The sequence below is a fragment of the Anarhichas minor genome, unplaced genomic scaffold (assembly GCF_050575085.1).
Source record: "Anarhichas minor isolate MPS153535 unplaced genomic scaffold, ASM5057508v1 ptg000016l, whole genome shotgun sequence".
In the NCBI taxonomy this organism is placed as follows: Eukaryota; Metazoa; Chordata; class Actinopteri; order Perciformes; family Anarhichadidae; genus Anarhichas; species Anarhichas minor.
In genome coordinates, this window is record NW_027466462.1 from 1,720,082 (window position 1) to 1,744,794 (window position 24,713).

At 42.2% G+C, this 24,713-nt stretch overlaps 1 protein-coding gene across 1 annotated transcript in view; it reads left to right on the forward strand.

Annotated features, from left to right (window-relative positions):
- Positions 1-2,276: 2,276 nt before the first annotated feature.
- htr2cl1 (5-hydroxytryptamine (serotonin) receptor 2C, G protein-coupled-like 1) overlaps positions 2,277-24,713 on the forward strand; it is a 47,139-nt gene continuing 24,702 nt past the window's right edge. Inside the window, exon 1 of the mRNA XM_076092373.1 lies at positions 2,277-2,366. The gene's annotated coding sequence lies outside the window, so the exon portion shown is untranslated. The remainder of the gene's footprint in view (positions 2,367-24,713) is intronic.

A 24,713-nucleotide genomic window follows, 5' to 3' on the forward strand; every position in this document is an offset into this window, starting at 1 on the left:
TTCTATAATTACATAATGTGATTCATTATATAAACTTGATTTTTTTTTTCTTCCAAGCGGTACGGAGGCTGCAGGCCAAGTGTTTAATTTTGACTTCAGACTAATTACGTCTCAATAATTCTCAAAAAATATATCGAGTCAGCTCATTTCCAAATTGAGAGCTTTCCCAGCGTTGGAGCGGTGAGATGAGATGTTATGTAACAGCTCTGAGGGCGTTGTAGGGAAAGCCAGCAGAGAGCACACAATGTTTATTGTTTGTTAATGTTTCAGCAGAGCGTTTTTGATCGGTTTCGAGGCACGCTCCACTCCCAAAAAGAAACAGCCTTGCCAACGCTTGTGGTAACAGGGGATCTAATTAGCGAATTAGCAAACTTTATTGGTCTTTTTAGTTGTTTTCTTTTGGAGTAAACTTTTCTGTACCCAGGCGTTTCACTGTGTGAATGTTAAGCAGGGTGTTTCCCCAGATAAATATCCATAACGAGAACTCCGTGTGGCAGCTATATACTGTACTCGTGCTCTCCGCCGCGGGTGGCTTTGAGCTTCTTATTGTAGCTGCTTGTGATGGCAGCGTGGCTGCCCTGAAGGGGGGGGGGGGGGGGGGGGGGGTCTCGGCTGGACTCGGTTTCAGAGTTCATCAACTAACTGGAAAAAAAAGAGCCGAGGCGGGGGAGGGAATCAATATATGTTGTTTTGTAGAAGTCAAGACAAGAATAACGCTTTTTTCCAGCTTGATATGGGACACACACGAATGCACAGACTCCCTAATAGGACCAACTCAGCTTTAGGTTTTCTTTACTTTTGTTTTCTTTGAATAATGAATGAGCAGTGCGAACAATACCAAACAACAAAACTATTGATAGGGTTGCATTGGCAATTTGGTACAGCCGTAATTTCGTACATTTGAGTGTCAGGCGGTCGACCGTAAGTGGGGTGAGAAACAACAAGCACGCTCGTGAGAAAAACGTTGAAGTAACATGATGAAGTAACAATAAAAGCGTCGCTTTGACGAAACCAAATGAAGGCTTCAGGTCGACTGTGATGGATGGTGTGTGAAGGCTGTTTATTGTTCTGAACAAGAATGGATGGCTGCAAAGGGATTCTTCTGAAGGGAGGAAAATGAGTTGCAAATGTAAAAGGAGGGTGGAATGTACACTGTTGAAACACGAGCACACCCCACAGGCCCGACCCGGTCTGAGGGGCTGCTCAAACCCCTGCAGTGCAGAACCTGTTTAGGCAACAAAACCACTTGGTTAGGTTTAAGAAAAGATTGTAGTTTTGGGGTTTAAATGACTTTACAATACTGGACGCTAAACATTAGCTCACTAGCGTGCCACAACACCTCTGGATACATATTTTCTTTTTTGTTTCAGACTTTAAAAGCACGACAGATGTCGAGCGCCTCGAGTTCGAAGACGGTGCGAACAACGCTCATGTGAATGCAACAAAACGCTGAGACAGCTCTTCCAAGGGGGCCTTTTTCCACATGAAGACACAGTCAGCATTCGACCAGGGTGAGTACATCAGGACGTAGCTTCTTCTTTTTAAAGTATACTAGCGTTCAGTGTTATGTGGCACCAACTGTCCCTGAGCAGGAAAACTGTACATGTACACACACATAGAGAGTGAGAGAAACACACAGTCACACACACACTCAAATTTCCTAATCATCCCCCTCCAGAGGACGCTTTATTTCCCCTCTCTTCCTCCGTCTTCTTCGCCTCTGTCTCCTCTCGGTCTCCCTCTGTATCCGGTGGTGTCTATTTAAAGAGGATTACCCCACAACTCACCACAAACCTATCTAAAACCCTTATAACTTCAACCAAAAAAAAACTACTTTTAATATTCTCAAACAGCCCTCTGAAGCAGTCAGACTGGCCAAAAATGTCGTAGCTCTGCAGGTCTGACACCTTAAATTGGTCCTCACACACACACACACACACACACACACACACGCACACACAGATACATTCACAGACATGTGTTTGAGGGTGTGTTTAAGGGTTCACGGTTTAAAATGGTATTCTGGGAATTCTCTCTTACGCTTACTCTCTGCTTCTAGCTCTCTGGCTTTCACGCGATGATGAGACATGATGTACCGGGTCCATCTGGCTGTGATGACTATGCCCTTGTATTGATTAAACACACACACACACACACACACACACACACACACACACACACATGTTCTCACTCAGGGAGGAGGAGAGAAAGGTCATGTCTCTCAAGTTAATTAGTCTCTGTAACCCTCAGGACTGGAGAAGCTTTCCTTTCCACTTCTTCTTGCCTCATGTCTTCCTCTATCTGTCTCTCTCTCCCTCCAGTCGGTCTCTCTCTCTCTCTCCAGTTTATGCCACCAGAGCGTGAAGGTCAGATAACCTCTCTTTACATTTCTTTGCATGTGTTTATGTCCTCCGTACATGCACACATAAACACACACACACACACACACACACACACTCACACACACACACACTCACACACACACAGACACAGACACTATATCTTTGATCCTAAAGCCAGAATCAATTTGTTTTGTCGGTGCGGTGGAGCTACTAAGTTTAATTACTTCTTCACTGTAGCTGACGGGGCAAAAAGTCTGTGTTTGGCCGGAGGGTTCAGCCATAATGAAGTGTAAATCTATCCGATAAAAAAGCCTGTGAGTCAGTGAACTACCCCGAGGGACAAACACACTACTTTGACACAGATTACCTCTGTATGAATGTATGAACTTGAAAAAAACGTTCTAACTTACTGCTGGTTAATTTCATATTCATTCCATGAGGGCTGAAATTGGATTCTTTGAATATCTCAACATGTTAAGCATTTTATTTGTCATTTGATATTTATTTAGTTGGCTGTTTGTTTTTCCTGCGAGTTTTATTTAAAAGGTTTTCGCACATGTCCTGTCACCCCTCTTTGAATCAGCAGCTTATAAACTTTACACACTTTAGCAGCTGTCTCAGGATTGTAGTCTACTTTACCTCAAATTATTACCAGATGATTTACTGTTTTTCTTTCCTGGAAAACTACAATGGAATTACAGGGAAGTAATGGGCTGTTTAACGCTGTTTTTCTCCCCAATGGAAAGGTCTGAATGCCCTTTCAAAGCTCCTTCCATGCTGCCAGGAATAGCATTTAAATGGAGTTTGACCAAATCATTTTTATAAATACTTTATTTTGCCTGAAATGAGTCACATTCGGAGTCTAAAAATAAGGCCAGAGTCGGTCCACAACTTTCTGCGGGTTGTGGGATTCTCTGCAAATTTCCATAAAGTACCTCAAGACCTCAGTGTCCTCAAAGGATACAGTCATGATGTCATACGATCTGCAGTTATATCAACAAGCTCCACTCAAGGTCCATATTTTTTTGACAATTACAATTAATGTAATGGATTCATGTGCTGCTCAGAGAGATCGATGTGAAGGACAATTAGGACTCTCTAGGGACCGCAGTCAATGTAAGTTACAATGTAGTATTGAAAGACGGCTTTGTGGAAAGAAGGATATCTGTCTGCAGCTTTGTGGGTACATGTACAGTATTTCTAAATATATTCGAGCATATGTTTAAGTTTGAATAAGTATATACAATAACTACAGAGTGCGAACAAATGTCAGTGCGACTAAACATTTCCTCGGTCGCACCGATGTATGTCGTAAGTGGTCGTGTTGTTTTTATTCCCGCCCTAGTTCAACGCCTTTAGCAAACTTCTTCATACAACCTGTGCAACCAGTCCACAGAGACCCCCAGAGGTCTCCCTTTTGGACGGCCCCTTCAAACCGAAAGGCAGCTGAAAAAGAAGTGGGGAAAGATAAAGAAGAGTAACGTACCACGCAGCAGCCATCTTTATTTGTGGAGTATGGAGTAAAGGTGTTCTCTAGTCAATTTAAACTGAATTGACGTGGGTGTATTTTTTACTTAACATTATATATTTGGTAGCAGAAGCAGAGGTACATGTTTGTAATTTATCCCACATGTTATTATCTGAGACTATCAAAGCCTCAGTCTTTTGTTGTCAGTGTCGCATCGCGATCTTGACCACAATGCACTTCACTTTCCTGTTGCCAGGTAACGGAGACCTTTTTCTATGTGTGTGTGAGCACAAACTTTTCAACTATAACTTAAATATGAATGAAGTTATTTTTATCCTCCCTGTGCAGTACTTGTATTTGTGCTCTTTCTCTCCACGCCGCTCTAAAGCGACAGCTTCACGGTCATAAAGAAGCCGATTCAATCAGTCAGCCGAGAGACTCTTCTGTCCTCTTCACTCACTCAGATTAGTTATTGTTTACAGCACTTGAGATGGTTTATCTTATATAAATTGTGCCGACTCCTTTTAGAGCGGCATCTAAATCATAATGACTGAGACGTGACTCGTCTGTCCGAGTAATGCTCGTTAGTTATATATATGTATATGTATATATGTATACATGTATTTATGTTTATGTATCTGTAAGTATATATGTAGGTATATATATATATACTGTATATGTGTGTATATTCTGACGCTGTCCATGGTGCTGATGTAGTCATTGGACCAGGTGTATTGTCTTCAGTGCTATGACAACTTTATTTACTAAATGTTGGTAAGAAAGCTCCGGTATCTGTCTGAATTTCCAGCCTTGCAGTAATACATTCATACTTTTTGCTTTGGCTGAATTTCTAAGTAAAGATAGCAGCAATTATTTGCCGTTATTCCAAGAAAAGTTGTCCAATCTACACTTTATATGGCTGCACCAAAACTGCACTCGTTCCAACTCATTTCAGTTAGGGGAACATGCCATTAGCTCACCAACGACAGTTTCAATTCTTGGATTTTGAAACTTTTTTTCTGCTAATGATGCTTAAAAAAGAACACCACCTAAATTAGGAAAGGTCTCGGAAAGTTAATTCCATATTCGTGAGATCAAGCTTCTCTCTTTCAAAGCGGTGAACCAGAGAAGGAAGTCTCAAACTTCTGGAGCAGCTCCATAATGAAGTGAATGGGAGACAGATATATTTTTGGACTGTCTCAGACCGTATGAGTAACATGTATGAACTATGAAAATGTGCGTACTTCCCCTTTAAATTGGGCAACCACGTATTCATTAGCAGCTGCCATACTTACAGGCTTCTGATTGCCAGAAATAAAGGTAATCAGCGCAAATGGGCTTTTTTACTTTTGGACACACAATCATCACGCCCACGCTGGGTGCATGAACCCAAATTGGCTCCTCACACCCTCTACGTCTGCCTTCTATTTTTAGGCAGAGGGCAGAAACATGTGTCACGAAATAGTTGAGAGAAAGGTTTTCTAAATTCTCTGTTCCCTTTGCAAAGAAAGAGACGGTCAGCAGTGTAGTTAAAATCTGATTGGAGGACTAACACTAGCATTCTGCGCACAGATTATAAAACCGGTCGGTGTGCCCTTGGCCAAAGCTCCAAAACCCCCTCGTAATGAACTGCACTGTAGCTGCACAAAGCTCCCGAAAGAACACGTTACTATTAAAGAGTACACAAGTGCCTCCGTAGATGCTCGCACCTTCGTCTTGACATGTAGTAAACACAAAATAATAGCTGTCTGCATAACGTGCACAACGTATACACACACACACACACACACACACAAAGCCACCGCTCGCCTTCAGGCTGTCCGTCAAACGCCGTCTGGCTTCATAATGACATGCTAATAAGGCGCTAAAAAAGAAATAGGCTAACAAGCTTTGCAATTAAAATTACCGGAAAATTCCTCTCCTCTTCACTCCTGCCTCTCCGCCGCTTCCTCCCCGGGGGGGGGGGGGGGGAGTGTTTTGTCAGCCTCACTCGGCTTGAGTAGTTTCCATAATGGAGGCAGGCACATCAAGAAAGTGTCAGTTTGGAAGTGTGTGTGCACATCAGAGGGAGAACGTGTGTCTCATTTTATTTTTTTTTGTTTAATCACCAATAACGTCAGACTGTTAAAACTCCCTCAAGGGCTTTCTACACACACACACACACACACACACACACACACACACACACACACACACACACACACACACACACAAAGCTGCACACCGTCCTCCTACTCCTTCTCCTCCTCAACGTTCTTTTTTCCCATTTGTGATTATGCGAAAGGACATGGTTCGAAGAAATTCAAATCAAGCAGAGTGGCAACAGAGGAGAAAGTCGGATGAAGGGGTTCAGCATCTCCCCGTCGTTCGCTTCTCCACTTTCTCACTGTGTCTCTCAGAGGAAGAGACACAGGAAGACAAAATGCCTTCTAGAGTCATCGCCGCTCCCTCCGAGCACCAGCTAATGCATTCTGCTGTGGCGGCTGTGTCAGCTTTATTATCTCATTTAACAAAAACGAAATACAAAATAAATTGTTGAGGTTTTGGCGGAGGAAGAGAAGCAGAGCAAAGTTGTCCGGAGGAGATTTACAGTCGTGCAAACTCTCAGCTCGTACCGGTCCTCTTTGACAGTATAAGAATCACATTCAAGGTCTAAGGTCTCCAAAACTGTGTCCTGATGAATTGTGTTTCTGAATCCAAGTCCAAGCTCAAGGAAAACTTCTGCCGGCAGAGGAATATTTCCCAGATTACATGTGGTTGTAAATTTTGTGGTAACCTTCAAAAAGTAGTCCGCGCTCCTGCAACTATTCATAAACGTGGCAAACATAAACTTATAGTTTTTATTCTTCACCATGATTCGGAATATAGATATTTTACCATTTTGGGGAATCTATACATCCCAAATGTGATGCGAGTATTCTTCAGCATAGGAGTAAAAAACCTGTTAAACTACACTGCGAATGTGGCCCACAAACCCAAATAACTAAGTTAAAGTGCATTTGAACTAATCATCTACACACTAATACTAAGACTTCAGTGTTCTGTGTCTCTGACCTCCATTCTCTGCTGTGAAAACAGACTCAGATTTTACTTCGGCCCCTCGCTACAGGGTTCACTGACGGTGTTTTTTCCTGACAACAAAGCTACATGTGACTACAGGGATGTATGTCTCTGCCACGGGTCAATGAATTGCAATGACCACAAAAGAAAGGATGGAATTGTAGAAGATTTTGCTTAAATATGACAAGTATGAAAAGTACATTGTGCTAACGTTACTGGGTTAGCCTTTGTGCTACTGGACTAGCCTTTCTGCTAACATTACTGTGTTAGCCTTTGTGCTACTGGACTAGCCATTGTGCTAACGTTCTGGGTTAGCCTTTGTGCTACTGGACTAGCCATTCTGCTAACGTTACTGGTTTAGCCTTTGTGCTACTGGACTAGCCATTGTGCTACCATTACTGGGTCTGCATTTGTGCTACTGGATTAGCCTTTGTGCTAATATTACTGGGTTAGCTCTTACTCGTTCTTTGGCTCACTTATGAACGAGTTCACTTTTGGATTCACTGTCGGCACATTTTCCCATGTTTTCTATTCATGTTTCATGTTTTTTTTCATTACAAGCTGTTTACACGTATTACGGTTTTTTTGAAAATGGCGGTTGCCCGTTCTGCATTGGCTCATGTGTTTGACCAATCACCAGTCAATTACATCACTCATGGTTCTCTTGTGCTTGCAGAGTACCTACCTAAGTACTATATTGGCTCTTATAACAACAACGAAAAATTATTCCGGTCTGAAAACACTCCACATTCTACGCCGCTGTCGTTTCTTTTTTTTGTTAACGAGCGTCATTATAGACAGCAAGGACTCCTCTGTCTCAGCCTCTCCTCCTCCTCTCATCATCATCAACGTTGTGCATTGTGTGTGTTATAGTGTGTAAAAGACGGTGTGCTGAAGGTGAAGGCTCCAGTGTTGTCATGTGCATCACTATAGAGACGTGCTTCTCTCTTTATGTCCCCCTCTACCCTTCAGATAGAAGGAGAACGAGGGGAAGAGTTTTGGGTTGGAGCTGAACTTTAACAGTCTGACTCATCATACTCTGACATGCATGTGAAGTAAATTCAAGCAAAGGGTAAGAGAGGAGGAGGGGAGTCTTATCTGTGTTTCCTAAATACTGTATATTAGCAGAGATTAGAATGTATCTTCACAAACTGAACTAAAATGTTCTTTGTAAATTGTCCTTGGATTTGACAACAACAACCTTGAATTATGAAGCTTGTCGTCGCAGTGAAGACAGTATTAGGAACAATGGCACCAACAAAGGACAATGCTCATCCTTCAAGTGAACACAGCCCTCAGGCATTGTTCATTGTTTTGAGATGAACACAATTGAAGTTTGAAAGAGTTCCAGCGATTCTCCTTGTGCAGTTTGTTGTGATGGAAAGGCTTATGTTTGAAAAAGGAAAAAAAAAACGAGAACAGCAATCCAATTTGACCTTTAAATATTGCCACTCAGACGATAGACGTATAGTGGCAATTTTTTCACAATCAATATACACAGGTGGGGTTAATTATAGGTGACCGCAAGCAGCACAACAAGTACATCCTACAACAACCTCTCCAGGCACAGAGCGACGTGCCGTGGAATACTCAAATAGTTGACTCAGATGCCTCCTTTTAGAGGTTTTCCGGTCACGTCCACCTGGTACGAGGCCCTGAGGGTAGACCCGGAACATGTTGGAGGGATTATATATCTCCTCTGGCCTGGGAACGCCTCGGGGTCCTCCAGCAAGAGCTGGAAAACGTTGCTGGGGGAGAGGGACACATCTGGAATACCAATCCCGAGCCTTCTGCCCTCTCGACTCTGCCCTAAGCGGTAGACAATAGATGGATGGATGGAATTAGCAAGCGAGCTAACTAGCCAGCCGCAGAAAAGGCCAATAAAGTTGTTCCACATACTAAAACCGTTGCTGGAGTTTTAACCTCTAATGGACGCCTCCGTAAACTGCTCCGTAATGAACATCTCTTTTGTTTCTCCAGTTCCTCCTTCTCTATGGAGGGGTCACCTCTATCTTCTGTGTGTGTTTGCGTGTGTGTGTGTGTGTGTGTGTGTGTGTGTGTGTGTGTGTGTAAGAGAAACAGGGAAAGTGTGAAGTGTGTGTGACCATTTGTTGTAACTCACGTCTTGACTCTGTGACACATTCTCGGCTGCAGAGACACGTTTGTGGATATCGAAGTTGATGGTGCCACGGTAGAGTGGTTATCGAGTGTGTGTGTGTGTGTGTGTGTGTGTGTGTGTGTGTGGATGGATGGGAGGGGGCAGCAATTTGTACCGTTCTTGTTTGCCAACCGTTTGCATTCTGTAACGTTTTGCAGGAATTTATCTATGCAAGCTCTCCCACGAAACATCTGTTGTGTTTGTGTGTGTTCACGTGGGAGTATTTGTGTGTGTGTGTGTGTGTGTGTGTGTGTGTGTGTGCTTGAATCACTGATGCGTATTGTGCTTGATGCGGTCAACCTGCTTATGGTTTCACAGATAATGACTTTCGCTTTTTGCTTGGAAGTTTATTCCAGTTATGAGCAGCGATTTGCACAAAAACATGTCCTCTGGACAATTATGTTTCCTTTGTTTTCAGCTATTAAAAATAGCACAAATTGTTTTTTCAGGGGGGAAGAAACAACTTGAAATGCATGCATGCACTTCCCCTTAATTTATTAAGGGGCCCCAGGTGTGGGGGCTAGACTAATGTATTCTTGGCCTGCGTGTTTGAGAAAGTCTGCCAATAAGACCAGCTGTTGAGATATCAGCTTCTAGTAGCATCAGGGACGCAAAACTGACATGAAATTGAAGTGGATCCTTATCTGCTGATGAAGATCAGGTAATATGATCGAAATCTTCAGAACAGCTACTAAATGGACCTCGAGGTTGAGACTGTTTCGTCCACTGAAGCCTTCTTTACAAAGTGAATAATTAGCGTTGAAGCGTAGCGTAACATTTGCAGGAGAAAGTTACTCAAATATATCAAACATCAGCAGTTATAGCTATTGCAAAATATGTGACTTTAACACGTCCAGGCGTATTAAAGAAATCCATATGTATATATACTATTTATTAAATGATCTTGATTCCACCCATCACTGTTCATCCATTACTATAGTGCATGTATCTCCCTCAGGATGAATTATGCAAAGACAATGATCAGTTACTGCCAAATTGCTGTTTACTTACCTCAGGCGCATGAACACAACTGCCATAATTGATTTATCTACATCCTTTAAATCATTATTTCAGCTCACGTAATCCCACCACTACTTCGCCTCTTTGTTGCATATAACAGCGTTAATGAAGATATTGTGTAAGCAGGTGGATTTCCCTCAGTCTCCCTATTGCTGACATTCGTTTTGAGTATTTAATCAGGCGGGTCGCCTTAAAGATGCCACAGTCGTGACCAATGTCTGCAAAAGCTTATGTCAAGACTTCTAATTGTAAGGGCTCATCTACAATTCTGGATCTTTGCCCTTTGCTTCTTTTCCTGCATATTTAGTAACGGATAGTTGAAATTTGATGTGTCCCCTCTCATCCCCTCTACAAGCCTCGAGACTTCTGAATAAAAGCCGAAACACGAGGAGGGGGAGGAGGGAACTCTTTAAATATTGATGTTGACTGTTTCAGACTTTTTCCTCAACTGACCGTGAATGTACAAAAAAGAGAAACGGTGGCATAAACACACTCAAAATGCACACGCAGTAAATGCACAAATATCCACAAAGGAGACTGATGTTTTCAACAGTAAACACACACACACACACACACACACACACACACACACACACACTTCTTCTGGTTGGAGTGACAGCGCTCCCACTGATTGAAAGGTCTTCACCAAAACCCTGCTGCGTCTTTCATTTCATGCTGCATTACCCCCCCGCCCCCCCCACACACCTCTGTGTGTGCCAGCGTATTTGCCGTGTGCCTCGCTTTGTGCAGATGCAAACCTCCGTCCTCGTGTTTCCCTGTTTGCAGAGTGTATTGTCTTCTGCCTGTGATGAAGGTAAATTAAGGGACAACACAGAACGCGTCAGCAGATCGAGCCTCAGAGGTGGGATTCTTCTATTAGCATTCGCCTTGTCCCGCTCCACGCTTCTGTTGTCTGGATCGCGTCTTGTTGTGTGCTTCGTGCCAATAAAGGACAATTAAATTGAGTCTGCCAAGACGCAGATAGACGGCGATAAGACGGAGCGAGGCTGACGAACAAAGCAGTCACCGGGAGACAGAAAATGAAATCCACGACAACGAAAACACTAGAAAACAGAAGAAGTGTGAAAATAACAAATAAAAAAGCCATAAGAAAGAGTAGTGACAGCCTCTTAAAGGTCTTTGTTAACGTGTTTCTTATTCAGTGGGCTTTTATTCTGAAACGCTTACTCAGGGCGACACAAAAGATGAATTATTAAGTCTTTTAAGAGGGATATCTAAAGGATTATAACAATAACAAACATATTTTAGATGAAAAAAAAGAATTTTCACAGTTACAAAAGCACTCTACAACAAAACAAAATCACAGCTCTTGAAAGCAAAACGTCCAAATGATTAAAAGAACAACCCTGGACCACATGTAAAAGCTTGATGCACAAAGTTTTGGCCAATAATAAACTTGTAACATATTTGATGATTTTTTTTCAGAATCTGACACACAATGTGATCAAAAAACCCTTCAAAACCAACGTGACCCCATCGCTGCTTCATCTCTCTCAGGCTCGGCCTGAATCAGGTTGTCTGCTCTCCTCCTCTTATTCTTTTCATCTCTCCTTTAATTTCATCCCCAACGTCTTCTTTCTACTCGCTGACTCTCCATCACTGCTGATTACAGCTTGCGACATGATTGCCACCCACCTGTGTGTGTGTGTGTGTGTGTGTGTGTGTGTGTGTGTGTGTGTGTGTGTGTGTGTGTGTGTGTGTGTGTGTGTGTGTGTGTCACTCTGCTCATTTAATTATGTTTGTATCTGTCCTTTCCTTCATTTTGTGTGTGTGTGTGTGTGTGTGAATCCACAGTTTGTGCATGTGTGTGTGTGTGTGTGTGTGTGCGTGTGTGTGTGTGTGTCAGCATTTAAGGCCCTCAGCCAAACATCTTAATAACACTCAGCATGAGGACCCTTCAGCGCCGTCGGCCATCTTTTTTCTCTTGCCGCCTGATTAGTGGGAGTTGAAGCTGCAGAGGGACTGTAGGTTCGAGCACAGCGAGGGCAATCGGAGGGGTCTGGAGGGGTCTTAATGGTCCAAGACCTCCGGGATGCCAATTAGAGAGAGGGATGGAGGGGGAGGATACACGGAGGAGAAAGAGGACGAGGAGGAAAAAGGGGGCGGCGATGAATCGAGTGGAGGTGGGCAGCAAAAGAGGATGAGGTTAGGAGAAGGTGGGAACAGAGGAAATTAAGAAGAGGAAAGGACGGATGGACAGATGGAGGGAGAGACGCAGAGAGAGCCAAGATGATTCAAGGCTGGGAGGAGAGACGGAGCAGGAAGGACAGAAGTGAGGATGGAGGGATGTAAACAAAGAAGAGACAGGTGGAAGAGGAGTCTTCGCTAATGTGTGCTGAGAGATGAAGGAAGGAAACGAGACGACGAGACGACGGCCGTGCTGGCAGCTCTGAGAGGCTTCATTTAGAAACAGTGGTGCTTTGAGCTAAACGCTAACAGACAGTGGAGACGTTCCGATAACGTTTTTCTCCTTCCTGTGGCATTTTGCTTGGTTCTTCTAATGTATTCATGGAGCACCAGAAGGTCCAACTAAACGTTAACGCTAATGCGATAACATATTTAATCAGGGATCATGAAAATCATTGTGGTTCAGCCTCTGGGGAGTTGACAATCGGCCGTTAAACAAACCGACATCGCTGTCCCTGAAGCCATGCGGAAAGATACGGAGAATTAAGGCAGATTTGGAAAGGAAAGATGTGAGAGAAGGAGGGGGGGGGATGAGGAATACGAGGGATAAAGGAAGGTGGCAGATGAAATCGAGCACACAGACAGGAAAAGAAAAGGTGGAAATGAAGACAAAGGACAAAAAGAAAGAACGAAAAAAGAGGTCTAGATAGGTGAAAAGGCCAATTAGATACAGACACTGAGACAGTGAGGAAGAATAATAGTAAAAGAAAAAGGGACACTCGAACTGAAAAACCTGACACGATAGTGAATAATGACCTCGCAGCTCACTGCAGGCAATAAGGAGAAGGTTCCAGGGGTAGGATTTAGCGTAGGAAAGGAAACGAGTCGGATAAAGAGAGGGAGAAGGAAGAAGCGATGGGTTTTGGAGTTATGGCCGAATGGAGGTTAACTGTGTCCGTGCATGTGCAGCGATCACCATTCCCCTCAGCAGAGACCCGACCTCCACACCGATGTGCTCGGATATACAGTACCTGTGTGTGTGTGTGTGTGTGTGTGTGTTGAGGCCAGAATAGTCCTTTTGCACTTGAAGCTAAAAGCCTCGGTGATGGACGTGATCGATTGTAATGAAACTATTCTCAATAACATCGCAGCCATTACGGGTCAATATTTTCACGACGAAAATCATGTCGATGGTTTATTGGCGCGACCACGAGTCGTGAATGCGGTCGACAATGTAGCACTTCCTGCTCTGGAGAAAACGGCTGTTAAATATGTTAAATATATAGCTTTGATATTAGATGTAAGCCATAAAGAAAACATGTCATAAACACTTAACAATGTTCTCAAAGCACACAGTTACACAATGTTTAATGTGGTCCCAGTAAGACAAAAGACATCAGGGAGTCAATAGAGCTGTGCTTCCATCCTTGTTCATTAAACTGTACACGCACGCTCTGACCTTTCATGACAGGATCTAAGACTTTTTAATACGAATCGGAGGTGCCAAAGTGTTGGACACTTTTAAACATTTACCCCTGAGACACCTCCTCCTCTTCTCATGACATCTTAGTACATAGGAGGCAGGTGGAGGGCAAGAAAAAGAGGATGAAAGTGAGTGAGGTTGAAGATAAAAGAGGGAAGTGGGGGGGAAGGAGATATAAATATCTCGAGCAAGATGTGTCACTCCCCCTCAAGTGTCTGCTTTTCAGTTCTTCTCCTCCACTTTAAATTTACTGGGAGGCATGGGGAGAGATGGATGGAGGGAGGGAGAGATGGATGGAGGGAGGGAGGGAGGGAGAAAGCAGAGATGGAGGAGTGTGTCGCTGCCCACTCAAGGGCAAAGACCACCTTGACAGCCTTTCTCGCAGAAAGTCATGTCAGCCTCTTCTTCTCTCTGTCTCTCCATGTGTTCCTCTCTCTCTCTCTCGTTTACAATTTCATTTCCTGTCAATTTATTTCTTCCTTTTCCCCTGGGAGCTCCTCTTCCTCCTTCTATATATATATATATAATAATACATATTATTAGTATAGCGCTTTAAAAGGTGCTACAAGGCACTTTACATGGTAAAAACAGAAACAATGAAAACAATAACAATGTAAAGAAGCAGAGAGACAGAAACAAACCACAGGTCTAAAGCAGATTCAACTAGATGAGTTTTAAAAATAGTTTTGGATATATATATACATCCATTAATGAATAGAAAATATGAATGAACAGACTCATTGTAGTGCTCAGAATTATTTAATTTTTTTAACAACAGTTCCATTGTACAAACATTTTAGTTAGTTCTTACAAACCTCTGCTGAACGTTGGTGTGGAGTGAACACAGTGAAGGAAAAAGACACAAGTAACCCCGACAAAGGATCAACTAAATGAAGGATATAAATTAATGAGAAGTAAACAAATATTAGGATTCCTTAGCTCCACTTAAACACACACAGGCACATGTTAATGTGGACACACACACACACACACACACACACACACACACACACACACACACACACACACACACACACACACAAAAGTGTAATCCATCTCAATACCTTAGGGTGTGAGTTGAGGGATGAAGGAGGATAACAGATCGTCTTATAGCTCGACATAATCACAGCGAGAGAGGATGTTACTAAAGACTGTCATTAGATGTTGAATGTACACACACACACACACACACACACACACACGGTGAATCAATCTTCTGCCTGCAAACACCTTAAAAACAAACCTTTAACCGTGCAGTTTGTATGTAAGCAGATAAGCGTTTCTCTGCACAATCTGCATGACACACACACACACACACACACACTCAACTCTACTGCACACATGGCAGTCTGATGAGCGTCTTTAAGTCAGAGAGCTTTTGTCCTCGTCGTGTTGTTTGGCAGAAGAAAAGCTCTCTTTTGAGCTTCGAACAAATTGTACAAAACAGAAGCTCTCACACACACACACACACACACACACATATACACACGCACACATTTGCTTCATTTCACTTGCTCACCGTTGATTACATTATCGCTGAATGAAAGCCAAGGACTTCCTGCCTCACCTTGTGCTGGATCGAAGGTTGCGTGAGCCGAGTTGTGCGTCATCTGTAGATGGTGTTGAACTGTGTAACTTCAGCTGCAACTCACGTCCGTTTCATTCGATTCCAAGTACAAAACGCACCGTGTGCTGGCAGGATCGGTCAGGTTTAATTCTTCGTGGTGTTGACCATCATTTCTATCGGCAACACGTTGCTCACTGAGTACCGCTGAGTAAGCCAAACTTATTGAAGGCGATCATCCTCAGTTTTCCTGTGCAATGATGGATCATAACTTACATTTCGGGTGCGCTTGCTTTTGTATTTACCTCTAAAATGTGTGACCACATAAGCCACCGTGTTCCCAGGCCAAAACAAGTAGCCGAAAGATGCTAAAACTCTCCGTAGCGCTACAATCGACAAGTAGCCCTCCCAAAAGTATTGACTATAGCTGCTTTAAGTGAGGTTTTCCTTCGATAACACAGTTTCAGTGTGTTCATGCACATGCCTGCCTGTTTCAATGTCTCTGTGATTCATGGACAAGACCCTACTTATGATCTCTATAGATGGGTTAGTCTTTTATTGCGTTTGCATTGCGGCAAAGTATGCATGGCTGTACTTAAATGTATGTGTACATGCATGATTACCATCTGCGCCCTGTCCCGAAAGTCTTTACGTAACGTTTCATTGAAACCTATCTGACCCCTAACGGACGCAGGACCCGTGACCCCACGCCAGCAATGTTTATCTGCGACATGCAGGAGGATGGAAAATATGATGGATGGATAGAAAAGTCAATTTTCAGCAGGGCTTTTTCTGGCGTCACTTAGATTTATTTCAGTGTTTTACAGCGTGTTGTCCAAAGTCACCCGCTGTGTAATTTAATTCAGTCTGGTTTGCTTTCAAGCAGAAACGTTCAATATTTCATTTGGCTCTCAGAGCCTCATTCCGTGTTGTTAGACAGTTTCTGCTGCCCGCCATGTTTAGTCTCAGCTCGTGTTTATGTGACTGGATCAGTATTGGAGCTGTGAGGCCGTGAGTATGTACTTAACAGTCAAGTCACAGAATCTAAGGTTACGGTAAAAGTAGAGTAATATTATCTCTTGACCGGCAAAATCAAATGTGTACATTGAGGCTTTTGGAAGCTTAATGAGATCCAAAGAAGAATCCAAACTTTATGTTCAGAGTTGTTTGAATTCCTGTCTGTTAGCTACCAGTGAAAGAAGAGATATTTAGACATTTAGTCACCGTCAGCGAGTTGCAGCATTTATCCAGACGGAGCATTTGGTCTCTGCTGCGCCACAGCAGCCAAAACTGAGAAACATAAATGTTACTCTTTCCAGCTGAGTCGCCTACAGCCATCTAACGATGGTCCTGGTGCGACAAACTGCCGTTTCCTGTTAGTACAATGCAGATTTGTCTTTAATAACTGCACGAATAAGGGTTTGAAAGAAGGGAAGAGAGGACGGGATGCACAGGGCAAGAGGGTTTTTTAAATGAAAGAAAAGCTCATTGTAATAAAAACCACCTCTGACATTTTAAGCTATAAAGTATAAGCCAGTAAAGAAGGACTTTGGGGGCTCACACACGTAGGCAGGAAATTGGAAATAGGCAGGAAATACCTACAATCCAACCAAAAATCTGTTATAACGAATAAAAAGGGAAAGAAAAAACAATAGTTATAAAGCCCAGTTAACTAGCTCCCTGATTATAAGGGATTACAGGGCAGCCAATAAAATGCAACTAGCTGTACACTCTGGGCATTAGCAGCACATCTGGACATCTGGGACGTGTGTTTGACCAATCGGATTGCTCCGATTAAACCCCCCCACCCCATGTGTAACCAGCCAGACATATATATGTAAGTAAGCCACAACTGGACACCATCTGGCGGGCTGTACAGAGTGCAGTAGGAAAAAGAACCGTCTTTACATTCCACATTTGAAAGCCGTGCTTTGTTGGAATTATGGGAACAGCTGGCACACGTCTTTGACCGATCACACAACACCATATATTTATATTTAGCTTGGTTTGGTTTTACACAGTATTGTTAAGTATTCTCAGCTGTAGCTTTTTACGAAATAGCAAAATGCAGTTTCTGAAATGCTTGTGGGCATTGCGGAACAACATATGGCAAAAATGACTCCGATGATGAACAGCTTTCTTGAATTGAATATAATACTCCATGTGGCTTTTTAGAGGATCAAATCCTTTATTTGTAAGTTTTACGCAACAAATACTGACTGAAGTCTCACTTGCATGTTGCAAGAGGGCTAAAATATGATTCCAACTGATATTTGAAAAGGTAAACACATCTTGAATTCTCAGCAGGTGGTGATCAGAAGTAGATCAAAGAAATGTTAGCACTCCACCCATATACTGTATGTAAGAAGTGGACTGTAGTGGACTACAGTTTTCAAGCTTCGAGTTTGGCATTCTGGCCGTCGTCATCTTTGTTTTTGGTCACTGCCTTCTTGGTTTTCGGGCACCATCATCTTGGTTTTTGGTCACTGCCATCTTGGTTTTTGATCATTACCGTCTTGGTTTTTGGTCACCATCATCTTGCTTTTTGATCATTGCCATCTTGCTTTTTGGTCACCATCATCTTGCTTTTTGGTCATCGCTATCTTGGTTTTCGTGACACGTGAGGATGGAGCTTAGTATGACCAAAACACTGAATAAGACATTTGAATAAAACCCCAATACTGATCCCTTTGTTGGATTGATGCTTGAAATCCAGAGTGTGGGCCTCTTTGTCTGTTTTACTGACCATCACAGACATTTCATTGATGACCACAACAAGCCCAGATGGCTCAAAGGGGAGTTGTAGTATCCCAGATCTTCTCTGAGCATCCAAGCACCAATAAAAGCTCTCACTGCTCAGCCCTCATGCCCCATTTAACTTGTATTGCCTGGCACAAGAAGTGACTCATAAAAGACTATCTATTCAAACTGAATCTAATTTAATAACACTACAATTTAGAAACTGTAAAACCTGTATATGCATGTTTCCCCAATGAGTTTGATTCCAATTGTCAACCACTAGGTGTTGACATCTTGTTGACAGAAATGCTACAAAAAGCGGGTATCACAATTCACACTGTAGTAATAGTGCTATTCACTGGAGTCATCAAACACACACCTACACACACTAGTTCTTTCCCTCTTCCTTGTCTTTTTTGCACGTTCCCTGGTGTGAAATCAACTCATCCAACAGTCTCTTTCATTTTCCACAGTGTTAGTCACAATAAAGTTCCCACAAAGAAGCCGCTGCCTTTATCACTTTCTAAATACAGAACCGAAAACCTCCTGATTGCTTTGGGTAAACTTAGTTTGTGAGTTTTGTTCGATGCGATGAATTTGATAAAATACCGCAGATTGAAAAAAGCCACTGTATATAGATTCATTTGAAGATTTAAAGATATTTAATCAGAAGAGCACCTGTGTGGGTGTGCTATGAGCCTCCAGGGGCTCTATAGATAGATAGATCGTTTTTTTAGTAACTTGTTAGTTTTCACGTTCAATATACTATATTGAATATTGGACTGTTTCATCTAAGGAGGCTGATTCGATTTCCAATCTCACGGTTGAATTGTTACATTGGTGGAAAAATGTTGGCTTTGAAACAAAGGATGATTCCATTCGAGGTATATGGGGGTGTGGAATTTCTGGTTTTCCATCTTGGCGATGACCTCAGAAAGGCTTAACAACAACAACATAACAACTGTTTCAAGCTTCCCATGAGAACACAGAGCATACAGTACAGAGCTACCATACCATACTACATAAGGTATAATAAAGTATAATTGTGCAACAGCTTTCTAAGGGATTTTTCTCATTTTGATTTGAGAAGTAACCAGTTACCAGAAATGTATAACAACCTGACCTAAGTTCGGTGGACCAGCAACACCAATATGCACTTAAGGGACAAGTTATGGCTCTTGCTTCCTTCATGACTCTGTAGTTAAGACGACCGATGGCTGAGCAGAACATAAATCAAGGGGAAAACCCATTTATAAAACCAATTTTGGGAGGCTAAAAGTTCTCTCTGATTGACTGTATTTTGCCGACTCGCTCCGCTCAGAGCACCAATTGTTGTTGTGCTTATGGTGGTGCTGTTGACACATCAACTGTGCCTTAATGGAAAGTTTGACAGCAGCACGAAGGGGAACACACACAAATAAATGCACACGCGTATAAAAAAAGTTTTCCGTGCACACTTTCTCCATTCGGGACTAGTCCCTCTGTCCCTTCAGTGCTGCAGTGTCATAACTTTTAATCAAAACCACAATAAAAGTCAGTATCTGTTGTTTTATTGGCAAAGATAGGGAGAGAGACAGAGACGATACAAACTGAGAGAGAGACAGTGACAGATACAGCCAACATGTGCACAAACTAACAGATTTAAAAAAAGAATAAAGAACAGTGCATCACCTGTCAACACTTGGTAGATAAGCCAGCATACACCCTTTCTTTCAACTGCAGGAACTTAAGGAAACACAAAGTGCATGTCGCCATTGTCAGGGTTTTAATTTTCTCTGCTTTGGGGACAAACACCGAAAACAAACTTTTGACATTGCTCAGGTGTGAAAAATGCCAACACAGCAAAGCCAAAAAGTACAGGGAAATAATGAAAAAGATGAAACAAGACTATCAGAATATTGGGAATCCCAAAGGGCCATAGTGGAGCACACTGTGCTGGGCCTGCTTGGCGCCACTTTGGGCCATCAACAGGCCTTTTCGAGCCCCAGCTGTGCCACTAATCAAGAATTGCCAAGAAAAACATTAATAGCACCACTTGACTGTCCGTTCCTCAACCTCTTACTTGGCTTGCCGATAACAAACACTGCATAGAAATGCTCTAAAATATACTTGCGATATCGTAAAGTTGATCCCACTAGAGCCTTTTTAATGACATAGGTGTCCAATGTCCAGTTAAAAGGTCAGCCAAACTGAAGAGTAGTAAAGCCAATTTATCTTTGTTTTAGTGGCATGGCTGGTGTTTTACACATGTTTTTAGAAGCAGCGTGTGAACGGCCCCATATATCTGAAACGTCCCAGTTTGTCAATTAGATTAGAAACACAAGGAAGAACAGTGTATGTTCTGAGTCAGCCCAGGTTATAGGTTAAGTTCCCGCAGTGAAACATGGGCTAACATAAAGCTAGGATATACTTTTAAATGAATAGTGCTGAGGACAGACACTACACTGGGGAGAGTCATTACTCGCCCAACTGGAAGAGGCAATAAATCCAATTTCATCATACACACAGTAGCATATTTCTGTTGTTTATTGCAGAATTACTTCCACCAACAGGGCTTCAATCTGTATTTGGTCCGTGACTCATGATAACGATTCAAATTAGAAAAAGCTGGGTGGCGAAATTCGGTCCAATTTCCTCAAACACTGCAAAAAAAAACAGCATTTCCATTCACTCGAAGCGTAACTTGTTTTTGCCAATGAATAAATTATACGATAAATGTAGATGGAAGTGCAACTGTTCAATAAATTATGATGATGGCCCGGAGCATGAATGGATCAGACTAACTGTATAACAATTTAAGAAATGGCTGATATTCCTTCTGAAATGTTTTCCATGTAACCACGAACTCCAGGAATGTTGAACCTGCTGCTGCATGCACACGAGCTTTTAGGTAGCAGATTACCATACGGTCTCTAAGAACCAATACATTAGCCGACCTTTAAGTTATTCAAAAAAAAAGTTATGATAACAGATTATTGAAATTTACCTTTTCTTTAGTAAGTCTATTTTGATTGCAGCTCATGGAGGTGCAGGCCTGATTTGCATTTTCTTTTCTTGACATTTCTAAAGTTCAGGTGTAATCCCTCTTCTGTCTCTTTCTGTTTACGACTTAATTAATCTCTCTCGGCAGGACGGTGCCTCTAAGATCCCTGTTTCATGTCCACTTAATACCTCAGTGTGTATCTCATGCTCTCTCTCGGTTGATTGAAGCTGGTTGATAAATGTACGGGGAGGGGAGGGGGGTGCTTCTGATTAATAGCCAAAAGGCCTTTCAGGAAACATAATGAGTTTCTCCTGAAGTGTGTGTGTGATGCATGGTTCAGTGGTTGTACATTCCTGTTTACGAGTGTGTATTTATTTCTTTTTGTACACGTAGCAATGAAAAATGCTCCGTTTTCATTGCCTCACTTATTGAATCTGAGCCCCCCCCCCCGTTCACATCGTCACCTCCTTATTCCCTTTCCTTCTCCCTCCATCCTTTCTTCACTCCCCGTGGGGTTAAGAATACAAATTGCACAGTGGGACTTAAAGGCACTAATTAAATCTCAGTGTGTCTTTGTTAAATTAACTGGGAGACCACAGTTGAGGCATGTTGCAGCCTGCGTCTTGCTGCAGTGGTATGTAAATGTACTCTAAGGTGTGTTTCCCAACACAGTCACCAGGAGAAATTGTTGGCATTGTTTCCTGCAAACTTCGGGATACCTTGAATGTCAACATATCTGAAACAAACGTACTTTTCATAAATACTTTTCATATCAGCCTCGTATACACTTGCACAATGCCACGTGATTAACATCGGGAAATGATTGTTTGGTTTTGGCAGCAAAACTGCTTGGTTAGGGTGAAACAAAAACATCCTGGTTTGTGTTAAAATAATAATAATATCAATATAACTTAACAATGTAACGTAACGATGTAAAGTAACAAAGTAACAATGTAATGCAACAACGTAATATGATATAACGTAAGGTAATGCCATAGCATAACGATGTAACGTAAAAAAATTAACGTAAGCAAACGACGCAACGTAATAATGTTAGGTAACAACGTAACGTGACGACGTAACATAACAAAAATGTAATGTAACCGCAACGTGTTCTAGCAACAACTTAATGTAACAGCGAAACGTAACAACGTAACAATGTAAGATAACAAAGTAACATAACGATGTAAGGTAACAATGTAACGCAACGTGAGGTAACAACGTAACTTAACAACATAACAACCGTAACTAAATAACAACCCCCCTGTTATGTAACAACTGTAACAATGTTTTATGAAGTCAATGTTTACTTTTAACACTAAGAGCGGCCTCCTAGGTGAAAGTCCTGTGTTTGTTTGACCTTTCCACCACCACTCCGTCCCACGTTTAGTGGGCATTTTTGTTTGTTTGTTATACCCGTTAGTATACCACGAAACTTTCAATCGATGTAGCTCGATATACCTCGTCACTTGCTCTAACCAAATGCAAAAACAACCACATTCAACATATCCATAGTTTGCAGAAACAAACAATGCCAACATTTCTTTTCACGCCAACTGAGCTGATTTCCTGTAATTTAGATCATGTTGCTTCTTGTCATTTAAATGTTAATCCAGGAAAAGCAATCTCACGAGGAGGTGAGAGGTCTAGATTCACTCGACGTTCTTGTGTTTTCGCTGATATCGCATGACCTTCAAAAGCAGATGGATTTCGCCCAGTTGTCGTGGTATTATAGAGCACTTTATGGAGTGCTGGAATAAAGGCTGTACATTATTGACCTTGTAAAAAGCAGTGAGGAGAAGAAATCTCACGACAACTCTGCTTTAAAATGAAAAGGCTGCACCAAAAGGTCCTGGCGTGCTCTGAGAAACACCAGCAGAGCTGCACTAACTGCACCATGTAGTGAGATTGTTTCCTCAACTGTTGTTTCTAGAATCAAGAAAAAAGAGGTAAAAGTCCCATTTATTTTCTGCATTGACATGTTTTCCTGCATCGTCCACCCTTCCTTTCCTCCTTGAATGCTTCACTGTTTCCTCCTTTCTGTCCTTGATCGTTTCTTGGCCTCCTTCTCCTTAAATAGTATTTTTCCCTCCCTGCTTTATCTATTTTTCCTTCCTTGTTCATTTCAGTTTTTCAATCTCTCTCGTCTTGATTTTTATTGAACCATCCTTCCACCTTCGCTTGCTCCTTCACTGCTCCATCTTTTGTTCTTTACATACTATATTTTCCTCCCTTTATTTCCTTCCTTCTTTCCCTTTCCTTTCCTTTTTCCTGCCCTCCCTTCTTTCCTTTCACACTTTCCTCCTGTGTCCTAACTCTTCTTCTTCTCTGCTTGCATCCCCTCTTGTTATCCGTTCCCCCTTGTGAAATATAATAGCAGTGAACCCAGTTATAGCGATCCATTCTCCATCTCTCTCTCTCTCTGTCGCTCCGGCTTTGTCATCGTCTGCCATTTGTTTCCTCGTCGGTCTCCTCTTTGTCTTCACATGCGTGTGAATGTGTACCGCCTCATAATATCTGGAGTCTCTGGACTGATTTAAGGAACGCTCTGTTCTTTTTTCCCGCCGTGTCTCGAAGCGTACGCGCTGCAATATGTTATCTGTCTGCTGTTTTTACACACTGCATCGTTATGCCGTCGACACACAGACAACCCCCCCCCCCCCCCCCACACACACACACAAATACACAAATACAAACGCAGACATCCAGAGCTGCATCTTTCCACGTGCAAATTATTCTTCAACTTCCTTTGTTCTTGCAGCCCTTCACATCCGTTGATAGACACAATATCTTTGAGTTAAAGTGTCCCTCACTCACTCATCCCCCCTCTCTGTCTCTTACACACACACACACACACACGCACACACACAGATGCAGGGATTATGTGGTATCACATTAGCAGTGCAGCTCAGTGTTAATGGCCTTTACATCATCCAGCAGAGAATAAACTCTTTAAACACATTAAACCCTCTGCGTGTCTCTCTTACACTGTACATCTAATACACTCGACATATTTTGTTCCCTTTGGACAGAGTAAGGCATTTCCAAGCTTTGTGCTAAGCTAACTAGCTCTTGGCAGTCGCTTCATATTTTCCTTTTCTCTCCATCAGCAGAGAGAGAATGAGTGTATTTTGAATGACGTCAATCAAACTATTCTTTTAAATATAAAAGAAGTTGTTGGTTTTTAGGGCTCGGTGTCATTTTGAATAATAACTAGTATCAATACTAGCACCTTTAAAGTGATACAATACCAATAGAGTACTCATTTGATACCCAAATCCATACAAATTGTATTTTTTTTCCTTCTACATCTGGGTACACAATAAATATCGTCATGCATTTAAATAGGTGAGTTTTGATACATATTGGTACTTTGTTATTTGGGTCCTTACCTGTGCAGGTACTCAGCCCTAATAGGTATAGACTATAGAGAGGAAGCTGACATGCAAAGTGGGTCTTCGTCTGGTAGCAATTAGCAAAAATGCGAAAAACTGAAAATGTGCATTAAAACCTAAAAACAGATGATGTTCTCTCTCTCATGTGTCTCTGCCTTTCTCTTTCTTGATCTAGTCAACATATTGTTTTACATCATTGAAAATATAGTTTCACAAATGAAAAAAAAACTCATACAACGAGCACAATAAGTCTGATGTTGACTTCCCCTCCCGCGCTCGAATGAAAAGTTACTCCAACATTTACTGGCTTTGTTTCTCCGCTCACAATCCCTCCTCTCCCTCTGATTGGGCCT